Genomic DNA, 19538 nt, shown 5'->3' on the forward strand with positions numbered 1-19538 from the left:
AAACCTGTTAGATATTCAGTACATATGCAGTAAGGGGGAAACAAGTACCAGCAATTGATAAAGGAAGGCTTGGTATATTTTAATCAGTGCATAAGCTTATTAGAGGTAGTGTTTTACTGGCATCTCTGAGTCACGTAGCAGAATATGGAATCATATCCCAGTTTAATTCAGATAAGGACTTGAACTCTTTCTCCCTTGACTCTGTTTACTTTTGGACATACAGTAGATAACACAGTGATTCATTTTGCTGTGTGCTTAACAAAAGCCTGTGTACTGATTTGCCTGTATACTTGTAGTAATTTTATTCTGCATTTCCAGCTGTGACTCATCAACATTATGGCCTGTATTGTTTTCAGTAGTTTGACTCAAACCCACGATGTCCAGCAAGCGCTTGACGCATGTTGACATATCGGACGGTGAAACAATTTTTGATACCAATCCAAGCAAAGTTATGCAGTGAAAAAATATTAGCTGTTTGTTCTGTTCCCTGTCTGCAGAGAAACAAAACAATTTGGAACAAATTTTAACTGATAAAGGAAATTCTTTGGTCCATTGCCTGAAAATGAAGAGACAGTAGCATCTCAGCTTTAATTTGGTGCTTCACTGGCTTTATACAGGTTTTCATCATTGGTACAGGTGTTGATATGGTGACCTTTTGTCTCATTTTGACCTTTTATTATTAGAAGAGTAAATGATTACGATTACAGTAACTGCAAGATGGTTGCCAACAGCACAGTATCCCTAGGAATTACAGCCACAGTGGATGATTCTACACAAAACAACTTTGAACATTCAGTGCCAGGATAGGAAGCAGTGTATGCACTTAATGTTGAAATTAATGTATTTCTCTGTGAACTCTGCGACCCCCGACTAAATAAGTAAACACTGAATATGTACTGTATGTTGAAGTGTTGCATGACTTGCTGCTTATCATCAGAATGTTTCCCACATGGGCACATGTAATGCTTGATAACTGCACCAGAACTGGCCGATCAGTGAGTTACCTGTCAGTCTGTATGACTTCACATTTAATCCTTTTGGAATCAGGTTGAAACAAATATGAAAGCAAATGAAGGGCGTTGAGGTTGGTGTTGAAGCTGGACATGTGTGTTGGAGCAGGAACTCACCTTTATGTGCAAAACCAATGAAGAAAGAAGTTTTTAAAAAAACATATTCATCCTCAGACAGTTTTCCAACAAACTGGTCTTTCTGTTTCAGTTTTAACTGGAACTGGTGATATATGGCATTTAGATTTCTGTGTGAACTCTTCTACCCCTCGTATTGCTACATTTTTGGGATATGTCTCTGCATATGTTAGTGTGCTTTTCGAATATATTTATCTTGATTTGTCAATGTGCATGCATAGTACTGTAGACTGAGAAAGAATTTATACTAACTGTTAATGATTTTGGCCAGGCAGATGGACAGACTCACAGGTAGGTGTAAACCATCTAGCCACACCGACTGGCAGTAGAGCATTCCCTGCATATCTGAATCATATTTTAGATAGACCAATTGAATTTGGAGTTTTTGAACACCTAAACCAAATATGGAAATTTTATTGTTTAGGGTTATGTATCTGCATACTCATTCTGTTTCTTCCCTGTGTATATGTGATTAGTGCGTTTTTGCTCTTTTGGTGCTGACATTTCTTAACGTAGACCATGAGTGAGTGCAGTCGCTCTTGACTGATCTGTGAGTACAAGTGCGACAACATCTTTGTCTTACTGACTTCTCTTCACTGGTGAAAAAGGTCTTTCTCCTCAGATGCGTTGGTTTTGCCAATTATTTACACATTTCCAATGACTCTTTGCCCTAAGAGAGTGATAGAACTTCCACAACTTTATTTCCTTGGCACTTTTAAGCTACTCCTCTCACCTCATCAGTGCAGCATTATGTCTCATTTCACCTGCCTGTCCTCAGTGGGAGCTCTTCACCTCTTGAAGCTCTGTTCTGGTATGATTGCATCTGCAGAGTGCTGTGCCTCCGTTACATCTACAGAGTTCTCCTGCAATAGACCCCATTAGAATATCTGTACACGTGAGTGAAGTAGCAAAGGCTCCAAAGATTTGTGGGGATTTGGACCCCCAACTCCATCTGCTGGGGATTTATGTGAAGGTGGAGTTGAACAACAGACTGGGTATGAGAGAAAGAAAGGGGACACAGTAATCCCACCTTTGTGATTGCCCATGAATCACGTTAATGCTGTCCAGTGTGCAGTCCTGCTCATTCACTTAGGCTTCCTGCAAACCTGTCATTATTGGACAGATGTCATTGAGGCCATTTCAAATGAAACTATGATACAGAAATAGAGTGGCCTCCCAGACACACCCAACGATTATCTTCACAGCACCAAATGTCTAGATGCTATGAAACTCCGTCCAGTGCATTTTAACTTCCCTGTTCATAATGCCATGTTATTGCAATGCAGAAATTGCTATTAGAATGTAGATCCTCCTCTGAGGCAAACAGTGTGAGACAGAGGAGGCTGTTTCTTTACTTCCTCCTTACAGCATCAGGGGTCTTAGAGTGCACAATTTTCTCTATGATGTGCACCTCTCAACCCAGACAATATGAAATGAAATTGTCCCATTTCAGGTGGTCTTTTAGAGGATATTACTGCTGTGTCCACTATAGTAATGTCTCTGACTGTATTTTCAAAGACGATCAGAGATATTGGTTAGTAAATCCCAAAGAATGAGTACTTTGCTTTAAATTAAGCCTGGATGATAAATCAGTATTATAATATGATCATATCATTTTATAACGCTGATCATTTCAAGTCCACAATTTGTGAAGATACTGACTCTGCATATCAGACATTTGTGGCTGATATGACTTCTGCATTCATAAATGACTATGAATAAAAAAGAATTATATAAAAAATAGATTGGTAATCCTGTAGTGATTCAGAAATCACTAAAGCTTTTTTCTCTGACTACAGATTTTTCAACTCAATGTTCTCCAAGACACTTTTTTGAAAAAAAAAAAAAAAATCCATCTCTTTCATAACTTTGACCCCTCATGTGAGAGGGAGATTACTGATATTACATCTAAAATGCAAGATGAATTTCCGTGTTCATGGGAATATAAAATGATTTCTTCATTTGTTAAAACACCATGCTTAAGCATCTACAAGAGCAAAGTATCTTGTGTGAACATTAGTACTGGTCATTCAGCTGGTGTATAAAATTTCAGTCAATTCAATTTCAGTTCAATTTATTTGTATAGCGCCTAATCACAATACAATCATCTCAAGGCACTTTACAAAAAACAAAAAAAAAAACTAAGTTAGTGAAGCTCAATGGTGGAATATACATGCCAGGGGTTAGGAGAAGAGGGTAGGGGAGGGGAAGGGAAGGGAGGGGAGGGTTAGGGTTAGGGGATGGTAGGGGAGCTCAGTGCACTGATGGTCCTCGGTCAGTCTAGGCCTATAGCAGCATAACTAAGGGATGGTCCAGGGTTACCTGAAACCAGCCCTAACTATACACTTTGTCAAAAAGGAAGGTTTTAAGTCTAGCCTTAAAAGTACAGTGTCTGTCTCCTGAACCCAGACTGGGAGCTGGTTCCACAGGAGAGGAGCTTGATAGCTAAAGGCTCTGCCTCCCATTCTACTTTTGGAAACTCTGGGAACCACAAGTAGACCTGCACTCTGAGAGCGAAGTGGTCTATTGGGATAATATGGTACTATGAGGTCTTTAAGGTATGAAGGAGCTTGATTATGAAGGGATTCGTATGTGAGAAGAAGGATTTTAAATCCTATTCTGGATTTTACAGGGAGCCAATGAAGCTAGTATAGGAGAAATGATCTCTCTCGCTAATTCCTGTCAGGACTCTGGCTGCAGCATTCTGGATTAACTGGAGGCTTTTTATGGAGATACTGGGACATCCAGATAGTAATGAGTTACAGTAATCTAGCCATAAAGTAACAAATGCATGGACTAGTTTTTCTGAATCATTTTGAGACAGGATGTTCCTAATTTTGGCAATGTTGCGCAAGTGAAAGAATGCAGTTCTAGAGATTTGTTTTATGTGTGAGTTAAAGGACATGTCCTGGTCAAAGATAACTCCAAGGTTTTTTACAGTAGTTCTGGAGGCCAGGCCCATCTAAAGTAGCTATAATTTTAGAAAAGCTGTTTCTGAGGTTTTTAGGCCCAAATACAATAACTTCTGTTTTCTCTGAATTTAAGTGGAAAGTTACTGGTCATCCAAGCCTTTATGTCAGTTAGACACGCTTGAAGTCTGGTTAACTGGTTTGTGTTAACAGGTTTCATAGATCGATACAGCTGAGTGTCATCTGCATAGCAGTGGTAATTAATAGAGTGCTTAGTAATAACATTGCCTAAAGGAAGCATGTACAAGGTGAACAGAATCGATCCTAGCACAGAACCTTGTTAGAACTCCATAAATAACTTTTGTGCATGTGGAAGGTTCATCATGGACATAACCAAACTAGAATTTGTTTGATAAATAAGATTGGAACCATTTTAATGCTGTTCCTCTGATACCAGTTACATGCTCCAGTCTCTGTGATAAGATGCTGTGGTTGATAGTGTCGAATGCAGCACTAAGGTCTTGGAGGCCGAGTATAGAAATGAGTCCATTATTTGAGGCTAAGAGAAGATCACCAAGACTTTTAACAGTGCTGTTTCTGTACTATGATGTGCTCTAAATCCTGATTGAAAATCTTCAAATAGTTCATTCCTGTGTAAGTGGTCTGATAGCTGCTTAGCAGCAGCTTTTTCAAGGATTTTAGAAAAGAGTGGTAGGTTGGATATTGGTCTATAAATAGCCAAAACTCCTGGATCAAGACTAGGCTTTTTGGGTAAGGGTTTGATTACTTCAGTCTTAAATGCCTGTGGCACGTAGCCTGATACTAGAGATAAATTTACCAAGTCTAATAGAGATAGAAGTTAATTAATGGCAGGGTGTCCTTAAGCAGTCTAGTCGGGATGGGGTCTAAGAGACATGTTGATGATTTAGATGGAGCAACTACTGACGTGAATTCAGAGAGATCTATGGGAGAGAAGCAGTCTAAACATAACTGAGGTCTTACAGATGATTCAAGAGCTACTGTAGTAGAAGATTCATTTATTGCAGATATAGGAAGCATCTGCTGAATTTGATCTCTAATAGTTGTGATTTTATTTGTAAAGAATCTCATAAAGTCTGAGAGCTGAGAGCTAAGGGAACACTGGGCTCAACAGAGCTGTGACTTTTTGTCAGCCTGGCTACAGTGCTGAAAAGAAACCTGGGATTGTTCTTATTTTCCTGTATTAATGATGAATAGTATGCAGATGAATAGTAACTCTAGCTTCACGGAGAGCTTTTTATATGTTAATAGAATGTTTTTCCAGGCTAGATAAAATTCTTCTAAATTTGTGGAATGCCACTTCCTTTCCAGCCTTCGTGATGCTGCTTTAAACAATAAGGAATACGCTTTAGGCTTATTTCTGGAACTGTCAAAGGCATTTAATACAGTAGACTAAAGTATTTTGCCTAAAAAGCTGTCTTGCTGTGAATGACAGCTGTCAGTTGGCTTTACAGTTATATTATTAATCAGAAACAATATGTTGATGTTAATGAATGTACTTCTGATAGACCTCATATTCCCTGTGTGTTATCAAATTAAAGCATTAGAATTTTTTGGAGCTGAATTTCGTATCACCTGACAAATGCAAGTAGAATATTTACTTTTTTGTTGTGTTTTTGGTCTCCACATCATTTGAAGCAAAGAGCTGGCTCTTAAGTTGCTAAATGCTTCCCTTAATTTATTAGTTTTGCCTACTTTGTCTGTCCCATGTTTAGGGCTGAGTGTGATATATGCTAGTGCCTACTGCCTGCTGTTGCAGGGAACAGGGAGCAGAGTTTTGCAGGAAATAAAACTAATTAGCAAGCAACAATTGTCAGAAAGAGAACAATCTAAACATCTACGGAGCTAACTTTGGCAATAATTCCTTGTAAGCTTGTCACTGGACTTTAACATTAAGCATAGTTATTTCTATAAACTTTTATTGTAAAAATATTGATTAGTTTGGTTTCAAGTAATTAGTCATGAATAATTAACATCCTTATTCCATCATGGCATGTCTTAATTTCAGCTCTCATAATAACGAGTGTAGAAACTCCCTTCTGAAATTCTCTTCAGAAATTATACTGCTTTAATATTTAATTTTCTTTTTTTTTTCTACAACTTGTTGCTGTGTTACAACTTGAACAAGGTTTTATTTGTTTTTAGATTGACGTAAGCATAAATCACTGTACATATGCCAAAATATTAACCTTAAACATTCTGAGAGAGAAAATTGAATGACACTTCAGAAAAGCTGATATAAGCATTTTCCTAACAGTGATGAATAGTGTGCCTGTGGTTGCATGCACTGAGAAATAAGCAGTCCTCCAGACCAGACAAGTTGCCACGCACATGCATATGCACATGCACATAGACATACATATGCATATGCACAGAGCATTGGGGGTGTTGTTCTGGTAGGCAGAGGTTCTTTGGGGCTAATCAAATCCAGTGGAGACAGAGACAGAGGCAGAGTCGGCTGTCTGCCAGCCAGCCTGCATGCCTGCTATTTTTAGAAGCACAGCCCTGCTGATGGCAGTTCAGCTCTCCTCAGAGATACAGATCCCAGCTCGTGATACAGATATTTATAACTGCCACTGCTGGCTGCTCAAGTGTGAAACTCCAGCTGAACAACCAAATGATTTTCTTTTTCTTGGCTCAGGATTAAAAGTGGTTCTTTTTCCCCTCTTTTGGCTTGTACGGTAACAACTTTCTATTCAGAACTAGTGCTAAATCAGAATCACCTTTTTAGGGCTGATTTTTATTGATTGCTGATGCAGAAGTGAGAGGCTGTAGAGGAAGTGACTCAGGTTATTTTCAGCTGTATGTTTTTTTCATACTCCTCTTTTGTATGTGGTGAATGACATTCGTACAGTGCAGTTCTACCTAATGGACAAAGTGCTTTACAATTAGCCTCCCTTTCATCTGTTCGCACATGCCCGGAGAGCAGCTTTGGGATTCAGTATCTTGCCCAATGACATCTTCAAATATGGACCCTGTGATTAATGAATGAGTCAGTCTACCTGCCTAATGACAGGTGTCTACATGGAACATAGAGTAATCTTAGCAATTAAAGTTGAAGCTGCCTTTGTTTTTGGCCATTTTCTGCTACTGTAAATCTGTAATCTCTGTGTTTCTGTCAGCAATAGACAGTAATAGAGCAGCATATGATGAAACTCATATCTGGTATAAAGATTTGACCATGTGTGTTTAACCTTTTACATGTTGATCATGTTTACATTGTTTATACGACACAGTGCCCTTCCAGGGTTAGGGTTAGGTTAAGATGAAGTGTATAAGGTGAATGTTAGGCTTAGGGTTAAGAGTGTACCTCGCACCCACAACCTGTGGCTGCACGTTTATTTTTTCTAATCCTGCTAGTGACATGACTTCAGTTTGGTGATGCACACTCGAAGCAGTCTACTTGACAAAGTATTGACCTTTCGGAGCTTACATATTGTAGCAAGATGTTTTGATGACTTGCTGGACTTAGTAATTTTGAATTGTGTAGTCTCCTGCGGTAGAAGTATTTTCACAGTATTTATGCAGTTAATAGTAAATTGATTTACTGATGTTCTAGTCATCTGCAATATAAAAAAATGGCATAAGTCAATTAAAGGCCTTTAAGGCAGATAAAACTAGAAACACATACAGCAGACAAATAACATTAGCATTAATTTGTAATCCTTTTGCCAGCCACCTGACAAATGTAATATTGCAATATGTACTCTCTTTTAACTCCCTTTTTGGTCTCCACCCACTCCTGAGGAAAACATTTGGCTCTTTAACTGCTAAATGCTGTTTTGTGTTCACCGGTTTGTAGCAAAGCATGTCAGCCTTAAGGGAAGTATTTGAATCAAAGTTGTGGCTGCACAGTTAAGCAATGAGCAGAATCTCATACAGCTCTGTAAAGCCAATCAGGGGAGCTGCAGATACAGATGACAATCCTCTGTAGGTCCATTGCTATGAGTGTCTCATATCAAGTGGCAATGTAAAAGCTAATTGTGATTATAGTTGCTTCTCTAACCTGTAACAAAGGTCTGGCTCTAATTTTACTTACCTTGCACCAACTAATAAAGCTGAGAAATGTGTGTGAATCAAAATGTGTCATCAAATCCAAAATGGAATCTTCTCAAAGACGTTGATAAAAATTAATAGAGGTTTGGTATTTCAAGCTGTTTTGAATTATCTAACTGCTAATGAGCTTAAAAGTAGCTTTTGTTACTGGCCATGTTTTTAAATGAAGCGATCTTGATGTCTACATGAAGCAATGAATTCAAAATAAGATACTATGTTTGAGTTTTTTATGACATGTTGCCCTATTAATCTTTTATATCCACCAAAAAGTAATGATCAACCCCGACTTTGTTAGACCTTACTAAGTTGTAGGCATTGCTTATTAGATCTGCTATTGACATCAAAGCTCACGTTGGTTGTAAACAAATCAATAGTGTTTTTTGGTATTTATTCAGCTTTGACTCCAGAGAGATAGAAAGAGACAGACAGGTGGGGATAAAAGCAATAATTCACTTGGCCTCCGATTAGGCTTTAAGTGTACCCAAATGTCTTGCTTTTGATTGGTGTAATGTATCTTGATAGATAGTACTGTATGAGTCCCTGCAGGCCGATCTACACCTCACTTCAACAGTGAAATTACAGTTAAAAAAACAAATCTTCATTCAACATGCCAGGCATGTACCCAGACCTTATGTAAAGAAATAAAGCCGCTCGAGATATTTTAAACCCTCACCAGGGTCGTTCTATATCACTAGGTGCTTCAGCTGCTTCTCTTCTATGCCTTTGAAACCTCCTTCTTCTGGGGATTTTGACATCCAGCTCACTCAGTGAAGGACCTGGCGTTATTTAACATAACTGTCTCCGCTAATGCCACAGGGAGGGACAACAAATGAACTAAATATCCCATCCACCCTCTATGGATGGTAAGCTCTGTATAGTGTGAAACTGTCTGTTGGTCTGTATGGGTTCATTTTTAGATTTTGGCATCAGGTCTTTGACAGTTTTCTAGCTTCAAGTGTGTGTGCGGTGATGTGGGTGTAGAGAGGGGAGTTGGGGAACATGAGATAATTAAGACAAATCAAAACACATAATCATCATCAGTAACACCACCCCCTTCCCCCACCGCAACACATTCACCAAAAACCAACACACCATTCACTGCCATAGTTTGCTGATATATCTATTCCTAAAGGTGGTTTAATGATTGAGTATTTAATTTACATGTCCACATGGCCGCCTGTTGTCTTCAGGCTACAACATAAAGCACACTCTGTCTGTCTCAGTGATAGATAACAGGAGGAAACATGAGTGAGGAGAAATACGAAGATGGATGAGGTTTGGAATCGGGGTTGCATCACTGAGAAGTTGGTCCTGGTCTGGAAACCCATAGGGATTTTTCTTTTTTGTCCACTTGTTTGTATATAAGAAGATACTCATTGCCTCCATTGACACTGCATCTACTGCCATCCTTGTCACTTTCTGACAGAAATACACAAAGTCCTGCTGTTGGCTCTTTCATGCCTCAGGTAGTAGCTTGTGAAGAGCTTTGCACTTTCTGAAGCAGGCTTATTATTACACACAATCACCTTGTGATTGGCTTATCCTGTAAGAATCGACTGCTGGGTACCCATAACTTATCAAAATGAGCTTTTACGGTTTATGGCTTTGCTCACATGTAGTTTGTTGATATTTGACCAAACAAGCTGTGCTTTTTGAAGTCAGCAAAACTGTACCCCTGCTTTGCAGTTGTAGGCCTGGCAGAAAGTCAGCACGGCACTTGCAGTTTTTGCAGCAGCCAGGGAGCACCTCATCCAGGCAGCAACACCAAGAGTGTTTGTATGTAGCATTTAGCTCCCGCATTTGGGATGTGTTCATATATAAGACACTAACTAGTGAGTTCTGTACATTTCATCCCTGATGACCTGTCACTGCTCCATCGGTGCTAACGCTGTTACATGGCAATACAGGCCCCCTGTCTCTTAACTGATGGCCGAATGATGTGGTCCATTAAGACACTAATCCCAGGGAGATCTTTGTTTTGTACTTGTTGTTCTAATTACCATTCATGTAAAATGACCAACTCTGTCAGAGCTCCGAGGCAGCATTTTATAAACTGTAGTGAGACAGGCAGGGTGGGAGGGTAACGGTTGACTGGTTTGTCTTGTGAGACTTTAGTATTAGTATTGTTAAATGTGGTAAAACAAAATTGTCAGTGGTTGTGGGAGGTTAATAAACAGGGATGATGTCATTGGCATGTCATTTTAAGTCAGGTGTGCCCAGTCCTGGTCCTCGAGGTCCACTGTCCTGCTTGTTTTTCAACTATCCCTGCCCTTGAGGACCAGGATTGGGCACCTCTGTTGTAAGTTAAACTGTTGTTTGAAGGTAGAGAGAAAATTATCAACTCCATCTGTAATGATCTGTCCAAATTTATAATACAGTTTATGCAGTGCAAAAGGCCTTTCCTTGTACTCCAGTGGGGGGTGCACTTTTAATCATTGCATGCTCCAGGGCCCTCAGTTAATTAGACAGTTGTTGATCTTCTTGTTAATACAAAATTAAGGATACAGGCTGATAATCACCACAACAAAACATCTGAATAACGTGTGGAAGCCACTTGGATTTGTAACTATAGGTGAAAAAATGGTGATAAAAGATTTTGTGAATTTCAGCTCACAAAACAAAATCTGATACAACTGTTACATTAGCTGTCACCCAGATAATACACCACAGGCTCCAGTAATAGAGCAAAGCAATGCATATTAAATCTGCAATTTAATTTGGGATTAAGCTTGTGCTTTGGTTTTCAGCATTTTTAAAGACATGGTTTAAGTCATTTATGTTAGGTTTTAAAAAAGTCACTCATTTAGTGTTGTTGTTTATGTAAATGCTTTTTTACAGGGAGCAGGTTATACTGTAAATGAAAAACGAATCCCTAGAGCAATCAGAGTTACCCGTAGATCACACTCAATGCTCAAAGACTAAATGCTAAATGACTAAATCTGTACAAGACCAAAAATATCAAGGAACAACAAGACCTACAGTGGTGGATATAATGAGCGTTGAGTGAGTTTAAAATTCTGTCCCAACCCCAGAAGGTCATGATTAAGTTCTGTTTGTTGGCTTCTTTGTGTGTGTGTGTGTGTGTGTGTGTGTGTGTGTGTGTGTGTGTGTGTGTGTGTGCGTGTGTGTTGAACTGCTGGTGTATGCAAGCCCAGCGGGTGAAATTAGCGGAGAATCAAGCATTTCATAATGCCTACTGGGCTTGAATCCATGTGTGAAATCCAGTGAGCCAGGCCAAGCGTAGCTCCATATGCTGCCGTACCGATGACTGATCTGGTCTCGATCAGATCACCTTCAGCTGCACCACAGTTACCCTCGACAGGATGTTTATATATCACTATGCCACACCATCCTGCTGTTTTATTTGACGTCTTTGTTGGTAATGTGTGCGTGCGTGCGTGCATGTGCTCGTTCGTGTGTGTGTTTATCTAAGCGTAGTAATAAAAATGTGTGTTTGCGTGAATGTGTGCTCATGCATCACCATGCAATTTTTGATTTTTTCAGGCTTTGGAGCTTCTGGCTTTCAGCTCTGGTTGTTTCACCTTTGAAGCTTACTTCACATCTCCATGGTTGACTGGCTGTTGATATACCAAAAGAACAGCAGCAGGGGCCAGGGGTGATGTGAAGCTTCTCCCTGTAGTTGCTCCAGCTGGTAAAAGGTGGGACACCTGCACAGGACCACAGGGTTACATGAAAGAGCAGCTGTTTTGTGTCTGAGGCACCCGTGAGTCCTCTATTTACCTCTGCTTACACATAAACAGAAAAAACTCTGTGTGTGTGTGTGTGTGTGTGTGTGCGTGCGTGTGCACGTGTGCGTGTGTGTGTCTGTATGTGGTAGCCAGTATTCATCTCGGACAGATGCCTTTCTCCCCTGACAAAATTTAGTGCTGCTGTTCATCCTCTCTCCTTCCCCATATGACTCACAACCTGCAATCAGATTAACCCACATGTAAGTGAATTAGTCAACACTCAGAAAAGAAATCAAATTACTCTGGATGAAATGGATCTTTTATTGTGAGAATTCACAGGAAGCACTTACACAGACGAAGCAGACACACCTGGGTTTCCATTGTGTCACTGCCCAGCTATCAGTAACCCATTAATATTAAGCCCTTCCTAGACATCATCATGTGCACAAAATAAGACACCACCTTCTCCAAAATCTAAAAATGAAATGTTGCTGTCCTTCACCTGGTCTTTTTTAAAAGCAGCTCTAAAGTTTACAACCAAAAAATCAAAATAAGTAGAGGATATACTGTAACAAGTGTTAGCTTTGTTTTACCTTCACCCACTGAGAAGTCTTGACCTGTGGTAGTGCCTTTGTGTGGGAGACACTTTGGAACCAAACGTCTGAACTGTTTCTGTGAGAGGTGTTCATAATGATGCTAGAGTGTCCCACAGATAGGATGGTGTCTTTTAAGGGGTTAACATAATTTCAGTGAAATTGATAGATTAAAGACCTCAAAAGTAAAACTTTAAATGTAATCACCTTGTGAATATGGAGTCTCTTAGTAGGAGATTAGTGTGATGCTCTATAGAGCTACAGTTGTTTTACATTCTGAAGCCAAATGCAGACACAGAACATGAGAGTGTGCTTTAATAAGATGTGCTTCCAAAAACTTAACAAAAACAGAGAAGCTGTGTCCACAACTCAGTGGCACAAAAACAAGATGAATAAAGCCAGTAACGTGACACAATAGCTTGAGAGCTGTGGCCTGGCACTGAGAGCAACATAAGGGTAAGAAATGACTGTCTGTCAAGCGGTCATGAAAAAAAAAACCATACATATAAGCAGGAAACAAAGGAGCCCTAGTTTCTTGTTACTCATTTTCAAGGACAGTTGTTTGTCTGACCCCAGACAACAGATTCAGTCAAGGCATACTGGTTTTATTTAAGGTGAGTATGTCTCTGAGTTTCTAAAAAAGCTCTGCTAAAGGTAACATTGAAAGACAAATAGTACAGTAAATGATGACACTGATTTATATCAATCACCGAAAGCAAATACATAGATGGATCAGATTACTGAGGATGTTTAAATAATGTTAACTTTGCATATTGCTAGTTGAGATATTCTTAATCATTCAAAGTTTTAATGACAGTAAATTCATTGAGAAGTCATCATTGTCATCCACAATTTGAGGTGTATGTAGAGGTTGCACATTAGTATTCCAGCATGATAGGAGTACATGATGTCGTTATGGGAGAGCTTTGATGATCCTGCCGTAACTAACAGGGAGCCGTGGTGTTAATTACATGGAGAAGCTGCACACAGCTGTTTCACCATCCCCAACACTGAGAAACTACAGAATAATGAATCACAACACGTGCACAAGAGCACAGAAGTTGGTGTGATTATTTTGTAGTGGTCTGGTTCTGCAGTAGACAGGGTGTGGATAAGTGTAGTGTGTCAGTATAGTTCAGACAAATTAGTGCCTATATATAGAACACAAATCTGCCTTCAAGTGACTAACTTAGTCAGCTGAAACAATGCAGTCATAGAGTATGAAAGTCAGTGTGAATTGTAAGATTTAATAAAGGTGCTAATGTGTATTTTTCCTCACAGGCTTTATTTTGTATTTAGATGTGTCTCTGGGCTGGGGAGTGTATAATGACAATGAAGTAGGCTGTCACCAGTTCACATGAAAACATTTTCATCTTGTGATTCTGGAGAGTTTTAGTGTCTTTAGTACCTTCTACTAAATGCAGCAAACATCAGGAAATTGGCATTTTTTGATATGTTTTGACTTGATCTGAACAGATGGTAGACTGTTAATTGGGGTGCACAGGAGAGAGAAATATTGCAGTTTTTTTTTTTTTTGGACTGTTGCTGTAAATTTATTTTAAATGGAAAAAAGTACTAAAACTTCCGTCAGATTAGTTATCTTCCTTTTAAATGTGTGATAGATCATCGCCTTATGCCAACCTGGTTCACTTCCCCCTGCTTACTATATTTCTGTGTATTATTGCTTGCTTGCCCCAGATATGAAGTGTCAGCTTTCTGTATTTTTTTATTGATTTTTCAAAATGCCAGTTTTCCTTAGAAAGCTTATGGACCTGTTGATACTCATGCTTTCATTTTGTAACCACTTCCAGCATTTACTGTTTGAATATTTTTCTTTACGCTGTCAACTTTACTCTGTTACTCAGTGACAGTCCAGGCACATGCTTCAGTTGAGGCTAAGCCCTGCCCATAATTTAATTTGTATTAGTCATCTAGCAGTTTTTTTAACACGTCTGTTGGAAGATCTGTCATCATGAATTTCAAACACGGACAGTCCCCAGTTTGATAAAATTAAATTAAAACATAATATCACACAGAGATAAACCAAAAGAGAAATGTGATCTCACAGCTACAATTCAAAGACTTTGGTGCACTTTTAATCGTAAACTGTGGCAACAAATACCCCTTTAATGTGCTCATACTGTAGCTGATACTTTGTCCCATTTGGTCTTTTATACATTGTTTTAATGCCAGAAAATGTCATTATTCTCATTGTTGGCATGACTCTGAAGTAACATTTTGAACATGAGTCACTGAAAAACACTCTTGGATATTAATAACAGTACAGATGGAAAACATGGTTAAGTGCTTAGCATAAATAAGCAGGATATCATTGACATTGTTGACTTTAAGAAATTAAAGCTCAATATCTGCTAAAAGGTTTTTGGCCTTTCAAAGACAGTTAATAACTAGTCACTGCTGTCTCAAGTGGCTGCACTCCTCATTCTGACTTCCACAGTGATGATCAGATTACCAGAAAATCTGACTGCTGGAGGGAATTGTCATATACATCTCTTCATATTTTATGGCAATATATAATAACCCCCTTTGTTACAGGGTTCTCATAGTTGAGGTAGGTTGCTTACCCACTCTTTAAAATGTCTCCTATCCTAATTGCCACATCAGAGGCAAACCCTAACTGCGAGGGGGTGCAGAGCGTGACATTATAAACGCTGTGGGCAGAAATGTCAGGAGCATCATTAAATGCACCGGCCTGGGGCTGTTCCAGATAGGCTTTTGGTTTTGGGATGGTTTGGGAGCTGGGGAAGTGATTATACTATGGTATGCAAACTTCTATGCTTTGCTAGGTCTTCCAAACAAAAAAAAAAAACCAAAACAAAACAAAACAAAAAAAAAGCTTCATTTCCCTGTCAGCAGAGCAGTCTCAGCTATTTTGGTCTTCATGCTGTTTGGTTGTTACTGAGCAGTTTTAGATGCTCCTGCCGCATCAGCTGTCAAATCAACACAGAGTTGTTCACAGCACTCTCACTCCTCATCATCCAGTGATTATTGCTAACGCATTAGACCACAGAACCAATAAAGACCATCTTTCCCTCTACTCATGAATCATCAATCGCCAACAAGCATAGCAGAAACATGATAATGTTAAACTGTCTCAAGGATACAAATACCACAAAAGTGCCTCTTATTAACTACAAATGTGGACAGAGCTTGAAGACAGTATATACCAATAAGCTTTGTGTAAAAACCTTACTGCCTTATTTGTGATAGTATTTTTTCATATTATTGCAAACATATTGTCACACATGTATACCTTTTAACAATGATCACACAACGAGACTCCAGTAATGAAAATGAGTTTTAGAAGAAAATGTTGGACTGCACTCCTCCCTCAGTTGAAGGAGTTTAAGTATTTCGGGGTCATGTTCATGAGAGAGGATAAAATGGAGCTGGAGATTGACAGACAGACCGGTGCAGCGGCAGCAGCAATGTGGTCAATGCACCGGTCCGTTGTGGTAAAGAAGGAGCTCGGTCAAAAGGCAAAGTGGGCATGTCCCACTGGGAGAGGCCCCCGGGGAGAACCCAGGACACGCTGCAGGGACTATGTCTCTTGGCTGGCCTGGTAACGCCTTGGTGTTCCCCCGGAAGAGCTGGAGGAAGTGTCTAGGAAGAGGGAAGTCTCGGTATCTTGGCAAGCTTAGGCTACTTCCCCCGTGATCCGGTCCCGGATAAAGCGACAGAAAATGAAATGGAATGTTCGACTGCTGTTTCTCCCACAAAACTGCAAGACAACTTAGTTCTGCTCAGTACCTCATTTGTATTTCTCAAGCTCAGCAAGACATATATTTGTCTCCAAGATTCTGTTTAACTTCTTACCATTATTCCTCAAGTAGTAACCCTGGGGTGCACAACTGATTGGCTCTGTGATTGACAGTCAGGTAGACATAAGAGAGGCAGTCACAGGAGCACTCCAAATAGACGTATTGCATCCAAATGCCCTTGAGTCATTTCTCAATTTTGCACAGAAGCTAGGGCCACCAGGAGACTAAATAGTTCTCCCTGCTGATATGTCACTTCCCTACCATAAGGCATGTGCAAACCACACAGGGGTCAGGCCTCATCCTGAGGCACACAGACTTCCATTTCACTGTCTATTCAGCAAACTGTTCCCGTTATTTAGGAAAGATCCTGAAAAGAAAAACACCTGGAGTTGATTGATAGTAAAAATCAGAGAATGTGTGTAGTGAGTCAAGCATGTTATTACCCACATTTCTTTTTCAAATTAAAGTCACTAAAATAAATGTTTTTGAAAGCGAAGTTGATGTATCTCCCATATACAGTGGCTTTACACCATTTCCAATTTGGCTGTCTGCAGGAAGATAATGGTGTTTCACACCCCTGCCTGTTAACGGGGGCTTTTGAAGTACTTGTTATCCTGTCTGTCTTGTATTTAAAGCTACAGTAGAAAATACAATTTTGGCTGTGAATATACAACCCTGTTTCCAAGAAAAGTTGGGTTGCAGTGCAAAATGTAAATAGACTATATGCAATCATTTAAAACTCATATTTTATTCTAAACTGTACATATAAGACAGCATATCACATATTTAAATTTAGAAATTTTATTTATTTATTTTTTTAAAGTTTTTATTTATTTATTTCAAAAAAACTTCAAAAAAAGTTGGGACAGGGACGTGTTTACTGCTGTGTTGCATCACCTGTCCTGTAACACTGTCACATTTGGAACTGAGGAGACCAATTGATTTAGTTTCCAATGAATTTTTTATCCTGTTCTTGCTAGTACACGGCTTCAGTGGCTCAACAGGTTGGCGTCTCCTTTGTCATATTGAGTCTAACATAAACATGAAGTGGATAGGAGTGAGTATAGGCACAAAAATTGACTTACTGACATTGATTCATTATTTTATCTTACTGTAGCTTTCTTTAATGAGGCTCCATAATGACACACTCAGCATCCATTAAAGTTGTGGTATGCCTATGTGGGTGTGCTATGTGAATTAATTATTAATTACTGAAACAGTTGTCTCAGTTGTGTTTTTGAGTGGCAGTAATTAAGAATAGTTATATTTCCAAATCCTGATTTTATAATTTAGGTTAAGAGAAATGCTTGAGATTTGAAACCACATTTTGAAGAGCGTTAATATATTACAGGAGGATGTGACTACAAGTAGTACAACAAAATACTGTTCTGATATTTTTCTTCTTCATCTTCCTATTTTTTTATTATCATTATATTGTCATGTACATTTAAAAGTAGAGAAAAGGAGCAAGTTGATGCACATAGTTTTCATTTGAGAACACTAAAAAGGTTTTGCAGTGAACCGTTTTAGTATGCTGACGTTAGAGATTGGTGATTTTTTTTTTTTTTTTTTTATGGCCTTGGGAATACACATAATGCATCTTTGTGCTCATGTCTGTCGAGCAGGAGAGAGTTCAGAGGAAGCAGCGGAACATGTGACAGTCTCTGAGTCACTATCCTGACCGGATAGCAGTGTCCACCACCAGGGATTAGAGCAGTGAGGCGTACAAGTCTGATGGGTGAGAAACATGCACCAAATGATGGTTGACAGCAGTCTGTAATGGCGCTCACTCAGTCCGGGGCACCAACAATTCTATAACCAACAAACCAGTCTGTGATCCGAAGAGTAATCCACAATGCAAGCAAAAAACAGATAGCAAGAGGAAACTGGTGGATATGCACAAAGAATAAAGTAGACTGACATTTGTCAGTATTGTTAACAAAATGACTGTCTTTTAAGGTTGACTTGCATTCGTAGCTCAGTCAGTGAAAAAATAATGATTAAATGCAAACGAAACCACAAACCGCTCGACATTTTTTAGGACTATTCTGTTCCCGAGGTCCTTTCGGTAAGCGAAACTGTCAAGAAGAAACAACCTCTAAATTGAATATCCATTGAGTAAATCAATCTTGATCTCATGTCATTTTTACTAAGACTCTGAAGGTGAGTTCTCTAAAATTATTCCCTTATGAAAGACCATGCCACGTCACTGCCTTGATGCCAACAAAGAATGGTTTCAAAACTATACAAGCTTGTGTGATTTTGAGAGCCCCCTGCCCCAGCCTACCTGTCACTCTAAACCTTTATCTTAGTATTCCTCTCAGGAGGCATGTGGCCATAATCTCTTCAGCAAGATGTGTCAGGATCCTTATCTCAGTGCCAAGTTATTCAGAAAGCCTTCAGCTTTCCTTTTTTTTTTTGTTCACCTGTCATGTGCAGGAGTGACAATAGTCTGTGATGTTCAATATTCACTTCAGTTGTAAAACAAATGCTGTGTTTGTGTGCATGGATGTGATGGATATACCTCTGAGTATAAAACAGGGTGATGGCATTCATGGTAAAAGTCAGCCGGCTCTTCTGTATTTTAAAGATAAAGGTTAGTAAGACACCAATCAAGTACAGGTAACTATATATTCATATAAATACGGGATAAGCTTTATTTTTGTAAATCAGTGATGAGCTTACAAAAACATTCATGGTTACAAATTATTGATGAATATTCACAGTGACATAGGTTGCAAAAATGACATCTTTCTCACTGTATGAGCCGTGTTTGGCAATGTGGTCAATGTCTGATGGGACTGAGTGCTTATTTAGCCATGAGACCATTGCATGAGGAAGCTATTCACCTTTTTATTCCCCTTCTACATGAAACTTTAGGCCTGTGTTAAATGCAGGTTGATCAGCATTAAAGAACTGTCCAGTGATGTGTTGATATTACACCGTGGTGGATGTGATGGGAGAAAAAAGGTTAGTGCAGAGTGAGCTACAGTATTCAAACTGCCTTACCATAAATTACACAGCAAAATTATGCACTGACAGCCCATATCCTGACACACTTCTATGTAAACTAGTTGCTCTTGGTCATCACCAAAATAATCTTTATATGTGGGTTTTTTTTTATAAACTCACAATGTATATTTAAATGAAGCTCTTTGTATTTGATGTAAAGGATGTCAGTATTACAAGACTGGAATTGCACAAAAAATATTCTGATATTATTGCTGTTTTCTCAGGATGCAAGACCCAACACAAGAATGAAATTGGCTATTATTTTTCTAATATTAATAATGAAAGGCCTTCTTGTTCTCTGTGTGTTGGGGTG

At 39.1% G+C, this 19538-nt stretch overlaps 1 protein-coding gene across 3 annotated transcripts in view; it reads left to right on the forward strand.

Moving 5' to 3' along the window:
• trappc9 (trafficking protein particle complex subunit 9) overlaps positions 1-19538 on the forward strand; it is a 166044-nt gene that overhangs the window by 61965 nt on the left and 84541 nt on the right. The window lies entirely within an intron of this gene.

Source organism: Mastacembelus armatus, chromosome 11, assembly GCF_900324485.2.
Source record: "Mastacembelus armatus chromosome 11, fMasArm1.2, whole genome shotgun sequence".
NCBI lineage: Eukaryota > Metazoa > Chordata > Actinopteri > Synbranchiformes > Mastacembelidae > Mastacembelus > Mastacembelus armatus.